Source organism: Tiliqua scincoides, chromosome 3 (genome assembly GCF_035046505.1).
Source record: "Tiliqua scincoides isolate rTilSci1 chromosome 3, rTilSci1.hap2, whole genome shotgun sequence".
NCBI lineage: Eukaryota > Metazoa > Chordata > Lepidosauria > Squamata > Scincidae > Tiliqua > Tiliqua scincoides.
In genome coordinates this window covers 209,506,288-209,520,210 of record NC_089823.1, presented here as the reverse complement: position 1 = coordinate 209,520,210, position 13,923 = coordinate 209,506,288, and the positions used below count along the sequence as shown (strand labels likewise).

The 13,923-nt window shown below is 40.7% G+C and overlaps 1 protein-coding gene across 1 annotated transcript in view; it reads right to left on the bottom strand.

Moving 5' to 3' along the window:
- ZBTB38 (zinc finger and BTB domain containing 38) overlaps positions 1 to 13,923 on the bottom strand; it is a 37,119-nt gene that overhangs the window by 22,066 nt on the left and 1,130 nt on the right. Inside the window, exon 2 of the mRNA XM_066621235.1 lies at positions 13,250 to 13,298. The gene's annotated coding sequence lies outside the window, so the exon portion shown is untranslated. The remainder of the gene's footprint in view (positions 1 to 13,249; positions 13,299 to 13,923) is intronic.

Sequence of the window (13,923 nt, the reverse complement as noted above, 5' to 3'; positions counted from 1 at the left end):
CAATAAATCAGCAGAAACAGCGCTGCTGAAAGAGCTGTGCTGGGAGAACCCAATTATCATGCAGGCCACTCTTTCAGCAGCACTGCTTCTGTCAAGATGCTGGGAGGGAGAAATGGATGGATGCCTCAAAAGTTGAGGAACGGTATGGGGGAAGGGACAGAACAAAAGAGGTGAGAAAGGGAGAAATGCCAAGATGCTGGGAGAACCAGATTATCACACAGACAGCCCTTTCAGCAGCCTCTTCTGCCAAGGCGTCACTTTGCAAAGCACCTCTCAGTTGCTGAGCTGAAAAATGATGCACAGGCAAAAGCTGCATTGCTGAAAGGGCAGCCTGCATGATAATCGGGGTCTCCCATACCTTGAAACCATATCAAGGTTTACATATTTTCTTATCTGTCATTTGCATCTAATGAATTTCTAAGTGAGAAAAAAGTGCTTATTTCTGGTCATTACCTGCTTAATGATGTTGGTTCCTGCCTAATAACATCACTTCCAGCCCAGTAGGTGCCATGAATGCTATTCAGCTCACTGTATGAAATGAGTCTGACACCCCTAGTCTATGCCATTCAAGCTGTCAGATGCATTTGTAGATGCCCTCCAGTATAAAAGTCCCTGAAAGTGGAATACTACCACTGCAAGAAATGGCCTAGACAGGAATCTTTCTACCTATTGTGTAGACAACAGTTGTGTCACTTTCATTTTTGCAGGAAATCTTTAAAATGCGGAAGCATCCAGAAAAGGCATCTGCACCCACTCTGAGAGTCCATTCTACCACTTTATTTTGCTGTATGGTAGACCAGGCCTTGGACCAGCTCCAATTACCCTTCCTGTGTACCTATACACACACATACCCTCAGCAGCATATGCAGTGCCCTTTCTCCAAAGCAACAAATGGTTGAGCCCAGAATGAACTTTGTTTCCTCCTCCTAATACCCCCTACATTGCCAAGTAACTTCTCCTTAATGAGAGGAGTAATTCACTAAGGGCGCAATCCTAACTTGCAGTTCCCAACTTGCAGCTCCCAAGTCCCTTGGGCTGGCCTGGAGGTTGCAAACGTGCCATAAAGCACGTTTGCGTCTCCTCGAGGGGAAGCCAGGCTGGCGCTACGAGAAGCACTTGCCTGCAGGGGCTGACAGATTCCTCTGCGCTGGCTTCCCCTCAGCCGCTTGTGTCGGCCCGCCTGCACCAACACAAGCAGAAAAGGTGGGGGACAGGGAGGAGGTGGGAGGGAGGTGTCCCTGGGCGGGGGGTGGGAGAACAATGGGTGACCCCAGGAGTGGGTGGGCAGGTGGGTGAGGAGAGGGCGGTGGGGCTGGGATCTGGCACAACCCCCATTCCTGGGAGAACAAAGTGGCTTCAAGCTGCTCCGCTCTCCTCTGACTTGTGCCACCTCAGGAGGTGGCGCAAGTCCGAGGAGACCCATTGGGGTCAGCAGCCCTTACCCAGGCAAGAGTTTCCCCTTGGCTCTGTCTAAGCCACTTCTGGCCACAATCCTGCACTGGATACAGCGCAAGCCTCCTGGCTTGCCTGTTCCCGTGCAGGTTTGGATTGCGCCCTAAATGCCTTATGTAATATGGCAGTGGAGGTTTTCAGACAGTTTTTGCTGGGCTTACAGGATTTTTCTGATCAAAAACTCCAACCTAACGAGCAGGATGTCAGGCCTGACTTATATTTGCAGTAGAATGAGGTTTGGACCACATAGACCACTTTGCCATTTGCATCATTCTCCCAGACTTTTGAAGAAAGTACCAGCAAATACACTCTGTCCCCTACTTAGGGAGAGGTTAGGTCTGGAGGCCCATTCATAACTTGAAACTGATATAGGTTGAAACAGCCAGTTCTTGCCAGACCAGCATTATCAGGCCTGTGCAGAATCACCAGCAAAGGACACACTGCACCTGCGCGAAAGCACTAACGCGGAAGTGCGTAAGTCAGGGAGTATGTGTAGTAATATATCACAAAGAAAGAAAGCTCAGTTCACTTCTTGCTGTGCTAGTTCCTTTCTAATAGGATATTATTACACAAGAGAGCATTAAGAAGTAGCACGTACACACACACACCAGCTGCAGTCCACTAAGAACAGGCCACTCTCCCTTCTCAGGACTCTTCTGCTTCATTCCCACTTTATTTTGCTACTGTTTATATTAGACCCGAGACTTAGCCACTCAAGGATGTGGAAGGGAAGAAGAGGGTTTATCTGCTGAAGCAAAGCAGAGCTCATTGAAGAAACTGAGCTGGCTCCCTCTCGGGCAGCGGTATGGCAGTTGTCTGCAGACTTGCCCACAAACAAAAACGGCTCATGGATGAGGCTGAGTGAGGTGGTCCCCTCAGACAACAGAATGGCTGGGAGCACCTACCTCTGTCTGCCTACCAGCTTCTACTCCAGTGTTCTAGTCTACCACTCTCCTCCACACTTCTGCTCCAGCCCCCTCTTCCTTTTCCAGAGAGTGGGAAGATCAGATGCTAACGCATCAGCAGATAAGGCTGGAAGCATTTGGTAAGCTGCCTCAGGTAGCGGGAGGGCTTGGGTGGACTCTAACATCCAGTAAAAGAAATAGTTCATTAGAAAATAACAGTTTTCAAAACAGGATTTATAGCTTCAATTGCCTAATTTGCAAAGTAAAAATAAAATTAAGAGAGTACTGAAATAAAAGTAGCATAGTGCTGGTAAGTTCTAGTCTGTGTTTGGTAAAAATTCTAATGACTAAGATACCACTTTGAATGACATAATAACAGAACTATACTCATATTAGCATCTTTGCAAATGGTGTCAGTAACAGTTAGGTACATAAAAAGGAGACTGGGACATGTTCAAGTCCGCTTTTTCAAATTAACACCTCTCGTTTGCTGATTAATAAACAGTTCTAAACCAGTTTCTATTTATGGAAAGATCATATTTACAGAAACTGATAACCCACGATATGATTATCCAGTTTCAGAAGAAGATGCAGAAAGTTCTTCAACCTGAAGTTATCTGCCCCATATTTGACTTTGTTGAGAAGAAGCGAAAGACTGCCATGTAGCCCTTGGATGGTTCTTACCCTTATTCATCTTCAGTCCAGGTAAAGTAGTTTTGCATAACATGAGTGGTGAGCTGACTGCAGCTCCTTCCTTGACTAGTGTGATTTGTTCCTTGGTACATCTTTGACACTAGTGAGCCCTTAGCTTACAGACCCAACAGGTCTGTAATTAGTTGTCCAGAGATTTTATTTGCAGGTTCTTCTGTTCTGTGATAGATTTTTTTGTTGCACTGTAACTTTTATTTTATGATTTATTGTTGTTCCTTTAACCCTCAACAAACCTGCTTTGGCTTTATTTTGATTGGAAAGGTAGGGGGGAAAGAGAAAGAACCTGGAACTGATGGAAGGGAAGTGTAATGATGCTGAAGGTACTGAGAAGCTAGTGGAGGGTAGCAGACTGGTTGGAGTGCAGAGGGCACTGTGGAATATGAAAAAATAGAGTTGCCAACTTTTTACCTGATCTCTGTAGCTGTGCCTTCAAGAATAGCTTGGTTTGTATATATTCATGGGTGATGTTTATCTCCAAATTGTGAAAAGCTTCATATGCTGATTTCTGCAAATTAAGCTACTCTTAAAATCTTATGAGCTGGTGAGGCTACTTTGTTTTCTAGTCAGCTGGTTACCATATAAAGGAAGGAAAAGAACAAGTACAGGCAAGTACAATGGATCGGCTCGCAAAAAACTGCAGCGAGTGGAAAGAGAGAAAAGAGTAATGTATAAAGATGGGAGTGTACATAAACTTCGGGGGGGGGGATTAAAAACGATGCAGAGCAAAGAGAGACATATAGGAGTACAAACAGACCTGTGGAGTTTTGGAGAGGAAAAAAGGGGTTGAGCACTATGTGGTGCAGAGGGAAAGAGGGATAACAGTGGCATAGAAGGCCTCAAAGGGTGAGGAGAGAAAAGGGTGGAGGAGTAATAGGATGGGGAGAATAATAGGATGGGGATGCAGAGAAAAAACAGCATGAAGTGTAGAAGGAAAAAAAAGAAAGAGGCTTAGTAGGAATGAGGGAGATGGGAGGGAGTTAGATCTCGTCATGGTGTTGTGAGAAAAGAGAAAGAGGGCTGCAGAAATTAACAGAGAATGGGCTAAAATTAGGACTGCAAATCATTGTTAAGATCAGTCAGACTAATCAAATAAAAACATGTAAATGGACCAAAAAAGGTGCTTGTGGTTAACTGGCCAGGAGATTTTAAACATTTTAAATACAAATACTTATCAAAGATGTAAATGGTAACCGTCTCTTAGAAGAAATGTTCCCTCCTATGTGTGGTGAGCAAGAAGGGACAAAGCCCCTTCTATGGTGATGCTGCTGAGCCGTGTGCCTTATCCTGAGTATTGTGCATGTGTGGTTGGATAAGCATGTTGCAAATTATGAATGAATTCCCTTTTTTGCTTTATAACTTTTTTCTCATGTGCTCAGCTAAGATTTCTGTAATTGGATGACAATCATAGTTAAAATGTGACAAAAATGCTTCTCTGGTGTACATAATAGTGTGGTCCCCTAATTTATTAAAAATACGTACAAAGTGGATCTCTGAGTGATTTGATTTTGGACTGCTGAATTGAACCAGACTGCCAGGATTTCAGGCAATGCAATACTGTTGAAACAGTGAAAACAGCAGACAATTAGAAGATTTGGGGTTTGACTTTAGGTATGTACATTATGGCAGTAATTCCTAAACTTTTTAGCATCAGGACTCACTTTTTAAAATGACACTCTGTTGGGACCCAACAGAGTTGTAGCTTTACGAGGCTAAAAAAGTTTCACATTACCAGCTGTTCAAGCCTCTGTTTTCATCTTTGGAGAGGAGAGGGAGGCCTTCTGGAGTGTTTGTTGAGCTCCATGTTCATCAGATGGGGACCATTCTAGTGGCTTTACGTTCCCCTTTACCTGCCCTTCAAAGTGGACCAAGACACAGTCAGTCACCTACTCATCTGTAAACATGTATATGCTGCTCTGTATCAGTTTCCTTAGGACTCAATACATGTTTCAAATCAGGTTGTGATCCACTGGTGGGTCCTGACCCACAATTTGGGAACCAATGGAATTATGGCCCTGTTTTACATGAAAGAGCAGAAGGAGGCAGAGAAGCTTACTGCCTTGAACACAGGAAAGACAGTACAGTATATATGTATGTATAAATCAGGGGTGCCCAAACCCCGGCCCGGGGGCCACTTGCGGCCCTTGAGGCCTCTCAATGCGGCCCTCAGGGAGTCCCCTGTCTCCAATGAGCCTCTGGCCCTCCAGAGATTTGCTGAAGCCCACACTGGCCCAAAGCAACTTCTCTCAGCGTGAGGGCGACTGTTTGACCTCTTGTGTGAGCTGTGGGATAAGAGCTCCCTCCACTGCTTGCTCTTTCACATCTGTGATGCAGCAGCAGCAGCAAAGGAAAGGCCAGCCTTGCTTTGTGCAAGGTCTTTTATAGGCATTGAGCTATTGCAAGACCGTCATTCATTCATATAAGTTCATCTTTAATATATTCATTTATGTAAACTTATGTAAATTTATTTAAATTTTAAATGTAAATTAATTCTTTTTTCCCCCCCGGCCCCTGACACAGTGTCAGAGAGCTGATGTGGCCCTCCTGTCAAAAACTTTGGACACCCCTGGTATAAATAAATGCAATTTTAGAGGCAGGGAATTGCTTATGAACAGGGGTGTCCAAACTCAATGAGAGCAGATAATGGAACCAGGCCAATATCAAACGTACACTCTTGACTACATCCTTGCTCATATTCTTCCTCTATATTAGAAAAACAAACAAAACCTTTATTTATATTCTTGTTTCAGCCTTCCACAGAACAGCAAAAAAGGATTTGGGTCTGGAGTTTGATTCAATTTCCCAGTGAGGGCTCTATCATACAGGCTACTGTTCAATATGCCAACCATTAACACTGGCCTAACTTGTAAACTTTTTGATTTACTGAAATAAAATTGTCGGGGCCCCTCCCAGATGCCCTGATCCCTGACTTACCCTGGAGCAGGCACCCCATGCCCAGGGTGGGGAGGCTTCCCTGCCCTTGAGGGGGGCAAAGAAGGTTGGCTCACCCCAACCAGACAGAGGGGGCTGGCAGGGCAAACAAAGAAACAAGCCAGGAGCAGGAAAGGCCTTTTCTGCCCCACCTGGAGGAAGGGGAGGGCCAAAAGGGGGTGGGCTTGCTCCATAAAACAGGGAAGCCAGGGATGAGAGGGGGCAGTGTGAAGCAGGGAGCTGTGAGGTGAACAGCTCCTGCTCCCAAGCCAGGTGTGGCAGCGCTGCTAAGGAGGACGACAAGGGTACTGGAACCCCTCCCCCTCCAGCCAATCTGAGGTTTCCCTGGGGGCGGAACAAGCCTGCTCCAGGCCCCTCCAGGGGTGGGCCCCTACAAAAATATACATTAAATGCTTGGAATATTACATAAAGCCTACAGTGCTTGGTTGCTGGCAATTGCTGGGGAAAAATTCTGCACCGGGCCCCCAAAGCCCAAGTTGGCACTTCTGGCTCTATCACTGCCATTAGTACTGAGGATCCAGGGGTTGGACTGAACAGGTGGGCCCTCTAATGGACATCACCTTTAGGCAGTGCTCTACCTGACTGACCATAAAAAGCAATATAAAAGCCCAGTGCTGGCTGGTTTAATTTTTTGTCATGTCAACCACATTCCTAATATGGTCGTTTGTCAAAATATGCAGAGGAGGGTGTAGGATACTGATCCATCCCAATATATTATTGTAGAGACTCAAAATACTAGCCCATTTACATATGGAGTGTACATCTACAATCTCACCACAAGCTCATATAATGGATGTACGGCGGGAGGTTTCTCTCAATCTTAGCCACTACCTCTCTCCCCCCCCCCCCATCTAGAAGACTGGAAACATAATACTTGATGTGGAATAAATAGTATACATGGGCCCTCAAGAATCCATTATATTAATTCTAAGTAGTACCTACAGGATGACAGAGAAAAGGAAGCGTGGCTATAAGCAACCCAATGGGCTTTATGGAACTCCCTGTGTGTGTTTGTGGCTGATTGTGGGACTTCTGATACTTCATACATGTGATTCTCCAGTTTACCCCATCATCTTAATGTAGTATTTCTCAAACTGTGGGTTGGGACCCACTAGGTGGGTTGCGAGCCAATTTCAGGTGGGTAGCCATTCATTTCAATATTTTATTTTAGTATATTAGACTTAATGCTACCATGGTATGTGACTGTATTTGGGGAAACGTCACAAATCTTTACTTTTGACAGGTTACTATGAAGATGCTTTTTACAGTGACAGTAAATGGGACTTACTCCTGGGTAAATGTAGATAGAATTGCAGCCTAGGAGTGTTAGAAATGTTTCTGCTTGATGATGTCACTTCCAGTGGGTCCTGACAGATTCTCATTCTAAAAAGTTAGTCCCAATGCCAAAGGGGTGAGAACCACTGTCTTAATGCATTTCAATGGTCATTCAGAATGGCTATCCTTTTCTGCGTGAGCTTGTGGAGATGGCTCAACTCTATTATTTATTTGCTCATTTATTCTTGCTTTATAGTATCTTCCTTGCTTTAATACATTTTAGGCTGAAATCCTATATACACTTACCTGGGAATAAGTCCCAATTAATTCTTACATCTGAGTAGCCAAGCATAAGATTGTGCTGCTAAAAGCTGTGTAGATCTTTTATATACATCATTATAAATTGTAAACGCTCAAGATGGCTTACAATAAAAAGCAATAGAAACAGTAAGAAACATAAAATAAATGATAAAACATTATTTAATGGCCATTTGAAAGGAATAAATCAGTTCCAATGGTAATCCAGTATCATGTTTTCATATGCAAAAGAAAACATATGCCATGTTTTCATGGCCAAGAAAGATGCATTGCTATTATCTCATTAGCAGTGTCTGAGATATGAGAATCTGCAGGACTCTCTGACCATTTTTCCTGAATCTACGTGCTTCCATTTTCACTGGAGGTTCTCCTCTCCACACTCTTGCTGTCCAGGGTGTCAAGGCTGGTAATTGAAAAAAGGGCCTCTTAGATTGTGGCACCCCATTTATCAGCGATGTGCCCAAGTCACAAAGTTTGTCACAAGTTGAGTTGCAAATAAGTGACCCTTCAGCTCACAAGTCATAGTGTGTACCTATTGCAACCTGATTTGAAAAAATTTCAAGTCCTTTTGAGTCCTGATTTTGAAAAATCGTGCAAAAATGTACAGAAAAAAGGGTGGTGGGGTGTGTAAGTAAGAAAGAACACAAGACATACTACAGAGATAGGGACTCGAGTCATTTTGAGTTCAGACTCTTTATTTGAGTCACTGGCCCCAACTCATGAATCAAGTTGGGTTCAGTGACATTCAAGATTCAAGTCAACTCGGGGAGGGGGAGCCAACAGTGGATGAACAGACATGTCTCCAGGGGCTCCTGAGAGACAGTCTGTTTTCCCCCCAAAAAACTGCAGGTCTGAAGAGGATCTGAAGATCTTTATCAGGAGAGATAAGATCTTTCCACGCTGCAGGTATCTGAGAGTTTGAAAGCCCAACCAGGAAGGGGGGGCTCTCTTCTCAGAAACCTAATCCTCAGGGACAATATTGGGGGAGGTGCAGTGTCTGCAATCAAGCTGCTGGTTCTGTGCTAAGATATCATATGGAAGAAAAAGCATGAAGTGTAAAGTTTAAGTTGGAAATTTAAGATAAGCATGTGTTAATATTGTCTCCGGCTTTGATTGACTGATTTGGCTAAAAGCCCTGAATACACTGGAGGTGTTAATGAGAAACTTTTTAAGGATGTTGAAAGTGCTCTTTATCTTTGTAGTGGAATAAATCCGTCATGGATTATAACTATAAATATAATTTGGTGTCTGGACTAAATCCAGAATTATTTGTGGACATGATTTTTATTAGACTTGAAAGAGTTTTGTCTTCTTGAGACTGCTTCTTTCGTTTTGTTTTTCTCCATTAACCGTACTGTCATCTGTAAGAAGAATTCAAAGAATGTCGGTCTGATAAAATGTGGTGGAAGTAAGGAGAATAATACGGTAGACATCTTGTGGATTAGAGAGAAATTGCAAGATGGAGCCCATTCCAGATATTTGGATTCAAATGATCCTGACAAATATGGAAAAACTGCTCACAGTGGGAAGATAGCAGTTGAGTTGGTTTTTGCAGGTTCAAGCCAGTTTAGAGACTCTCTCCCATCAGATGGATGTGTGCAAGGAGCAATTGGAAGATGCAAAGAAACAAGCAGAAGATAAACAAGATCAAGGGAGTGAGAAAGCAGAAAGGAAGCTGGTGAGGGACGAAACCAGAAGACTGGACACGGGAAGAAGTCAACAGGATGGAGAGGAGGTGCAGATGGAGATCAAAATAGAGAAGATGGAGAGAGTAACATGGGTGCACAAAATACAAAATTTGTTGGAACAAGAAGGAGAAAATATACTCCAGTTAACTGGAAGAATGAACATATATAAGAAAGTGTGGATCTATTAGATTTTGTTATAGAGATAAACTCTTAAAGATGTTACAGGAGAAAAAATGGAAAGTAAGAAAGAAAAAGAAACCTGAGGGTTAACCTGAGGGTTAAAGAAAATTGGAGGATCTTATTTGATTAATAATAATGGTCAAAAACTATTCTATAAAAATACATACGAAATTGATATATATGAATTGGAATGCATTAAAAAAATAATTGGAAATGTTAACGTGTAGATGAATTGTTTTATATATGGTTAATATGTCAAAGAAAAAGAAATGTAACTAGATTGGAGAATTAGATTTGAGTACTGGAAGATTAGATGGGAGAATGGTAAAGAATACATTATAAGAGATGGTTGGTTTTATAATAGTTTGAAAATTAGATTATTTTTATTTGATATTAATGAGTAAGTTGAGATGATAGAAAGTGAATATTTAGAAAATATATTATTGGGAATTAGGAAAATTTATCATATATGATATAAGAAATACATAAATGAGTAGAAGACTCAGAAATAGATGGAAGAATTATTTTATATGTTATATTTTGGTAACTAGATTATTTTGTTTTAATATTAATGAGTAACTAAAGTTAGTTTACGCTTGATAGAAAGTGAATATTTAGAAAATATAGTATAGGGCATTAGGGAAAATTTATTATATATTATATAAATAAATGGATAAATTAATAAAAGCTTGAAGTAGATGATTAGTAGATTAGGAGATATGGTATGATCAATTAGTAAAGGTATATGGTATTTAGCACTCCTAAATGTATGTTATATGTTTGTATGTTTGTGTGTCAATTGAAATAAATAAAGATTAAAAAAATTCAACTCGAGTAGTCAAAAACAGCCACTTAGAGCAACTGTCGAGTGCCCATCCCTGCTATTTATACTCATAAGAACATAAGAACAGCCCCACTGGATCAGGCCATAGGCCCATCTAGTCCAGCTTCCTGTATCTCACAGCGGCCCACCAAATGCCCCAGGGAGCACACCAGATAACAAGACACCTCATCCTGGTGCCCTCCCTTGCATCTGGCATTCTGACATAACCCATTTCTAAAATCAGGAGGTTGCGCATACACATCATGGCTTGTACCCCGTAATGGATTTTTCCTCCAGAAACTTGTCCAATCCCCTTTTAAAGGCATCCAGGCTAGACTCCATACCCAGAGAGGTGCATTATACATCTATATTGTTATTTTTTTTAGAATCAGGCAAAGACTTTTCTCAATTCTTTCAGAGCTACTTAAAGGATTTATATTGTAGCTGTCAGTTTTAATTGATGCAGTTATTTTGCAGTTTTGATTATTCTATGTTTTTAAATGTAAACTGCCTTGAAAAGTTTTGATTTGAAAGTGATATATGCTTTAAAAGAGCAAACAGGCAAGCAAGCAAGCAAGCAAGCAAACAAACGGCACACAGTTCACAATCACATAAAATTTTCAAATTGGAGAACAGCATAGGAATACTTGCTGGTTGCAATCTGCTACTGATATATTTTCCCAAAGTCATGGGGGGACGACGACAAAACATTCCCTTCATGAGATAGAAAGTAAGAGGTCAAAAGCAACCATGCTGAAATGTACTGATAGACAGTTCATTTGTAAATCATCATTTGGACCCATTCCTATAGAAAACCTTAATAAAAAGAGTTAAATCATACAACATTGTTGTGACGCAGGTTAAGCTTGGCAAAAAGCCAAATGTTTTAAAACAGAAACACCATCTATGAAATTAATAATAATCATAGCACCAAGGAGCCGATGATTAAAATGCATTATTAGAAAAAACCATCAAAATTATGCAGCTACAGATAATTAAATCAATAATATAATGAGCCCAGAGTTTTAAAATATCATTGGAAGGAAGTAATTGTTTTAAAGTAACTTACTGAAAATGAAATGGGAAAATTGATCGTTGTGTATCTACCTAATATAATCATTGTGAATTAAATACGCGTATTCTAAGTTGTCATTCTGACAGTGCAATCTGAGACATTTATACTCAGAAGTAAGCCCCACTGAGTTCAATGGTATTTACTTCCACATACGCATAGGGCTGCAGACTAAAACAAGTGTTATTAGCCATCTTCTAGAACAGATTTATTATATCCATCAAGAGTTTAATGAGCAACCGAGTCTTTAAAAAAGTGAAAATTAGCATTATATGTGCAAAATTGCTTTGCTATGCGTATTAACATAAATGGCCAACAGGATTCTACTTCTAAAATGTCCACTGAGCCTGTGAGTCCATTGTTGATCTCAACCGATACATCATTTTAGTAGCTTTAAAGTCAAGGATGTGAAAAGAAAATGGCTACCATGCTAAAAAAATATCTTTGCAGTGAGATGTGCTCAAGTCAGAGGGGAAGAACCCATGTTTTAGCTGAGCTATATGAAATACGTAGCTATGTTTAATACTCCGTAACAGATGCTGTACATCCCAAGGTTTGATTATTATAGATATTGCTGTGAATATCACATGAATCCCTTTCCACCAAACAATGCTAGTATATATTCAAAGTTGCAGAATCTTTGGTACCTTCCATCAATATTACAGTTCATCACAAATTGGATCACCTCATTGTTCCCACCCATCCCCCCCGTCAGTTTAAAAGGTGTTCAAGTTGGTTAAGCTGAGGGATTCTGTTAGGTCTGTCTTGTAATGAGTCTGTATCTTTACTTACTGCTAAAAGAAATGATGAGGAAAGACTTAAAGATATTTGTGATTTTCAGCTGTCTGTAATTTTAACTACAGTACACAACTGAGACTGAATTACTGTTTTAGACACGTATGTGTCACATGTGTCTGTCACTATGAAGTACTTCATACAGTGGGGTTGTTTTTTGTGAAAAAGATATACTGTACAGTTACATTGCTTGCTACAGTCAGTTTGAGATGAGGTTCCTGATCTATGCAGTGCTAAAACCTCACATCATTTTAGAAATTAGAGTTGCTCAGAAATGTAATATGAGCTCATCATTTATTTGCACTGTGGAATTAGACAATAACAACTACCTTTGCAGCTCTGCTGTTACACCCTTTAACAGGATTTGGTTGCCAAGGAAACAGGTTTTGGCCCAACGTTAATGTGAAGCACATATATGCTAGAATATATTTCAGATACATAAAAGAATTATTTCAGAATAACTCTCAGTTAGTATCTATAGGTGCTTCTTAATGATTGTGAAATAAGCCAAACACGAATTCATATTCAGTTCAAGGTGAAAAGGGACATCATTAGGTGCTTTTTTGTTTAAAATACCCGACATCTTAAAAGAAACAAGAAACACACTAAATACTTCCTTACTGATCTCACAAATCTTTATATAAGAAAAATGATTATTAAAACAAGTTTCCATGGCAAACACAGAAAGACCCGCTCCCTAGGGCAGAATTTAAATATTTTCAATTTTTTCATATTTATGTCCACATTGTATAGTTTTGCATCTCAGCGAACAACCTAGTCATTTTCATCTTTGACTTCAAAATGTCTAGGATGCTGAGCTTTTAAAAAAAATCTTTTGTTACATAAGCGGTGCCACGCCCTGATTATCTAGCAGACACGATAGTTCCATTTTCAGAATAAATGTATGTTTTTAAACAGACAAAATTCACTATTGAGCCAATTTGTCAAGTTACCGAATTTAGCTTCAGATCCTTTAAAAGATAAACTTGTTTCATGCATTCCAGCTATGTTTCCAATCTTATATTTCATTTCTTTGCATCGTGGAACGAGAATGGATAAAAGCATGCAGATCTCCACCTACCTGTGTATGTGCCTTAATGAAGTCTTAGCATGGCATTGCAGTCATTTTCCTATAAAGCGATGGAGAGACACTGAAATCTTGCTCTTCTTTTAAAAAGGAAAAAAAAATTACAAGCTGTTTTCAAATGCAGCCTGCTTCAATGGACTCAGATCAAGATAGCTGAACTTATCAATGGGAAGAACAGAAGTGTGTGTGGAGGGGGGGAGATGTCCTCATCCAAGGTGGGTTTCCTTATAAGCTGCAGCACAAGGGTTTCCGCCCCCACATTTCCCTCTGAGGGTTCAAAGCTTAAAGCTGACCACTGCAAAGGCCACTTGTCACATTTGTTGAAAATCAGCCTACTGCTATACCCCGGCTGAAAAGAAAGCAGCCAAAGCCCATTGCACAACCTGCACAGACTGCGTAAGAGTTAAAAATAGATTGGACGTGCCTGCATAATAAATATGTTAGTTTTGAGGGTTTAATTTGATATTGCCATTAATTAACAATACGATGTACATTATTAAAATTGCAGGAAAGGCAAGAGGAATGAGAGTGACACCACCTGGAAGCAGTTTGCTTTTTAAAAAAAAAAAATGTTTTTTAAAAATTCAAAATAGAGCTAATACTGGCTCTAGAATGCGATGATCAACTAACAACCCTCTACGCTGAAAATGAAATTGAATTCTAAAGGT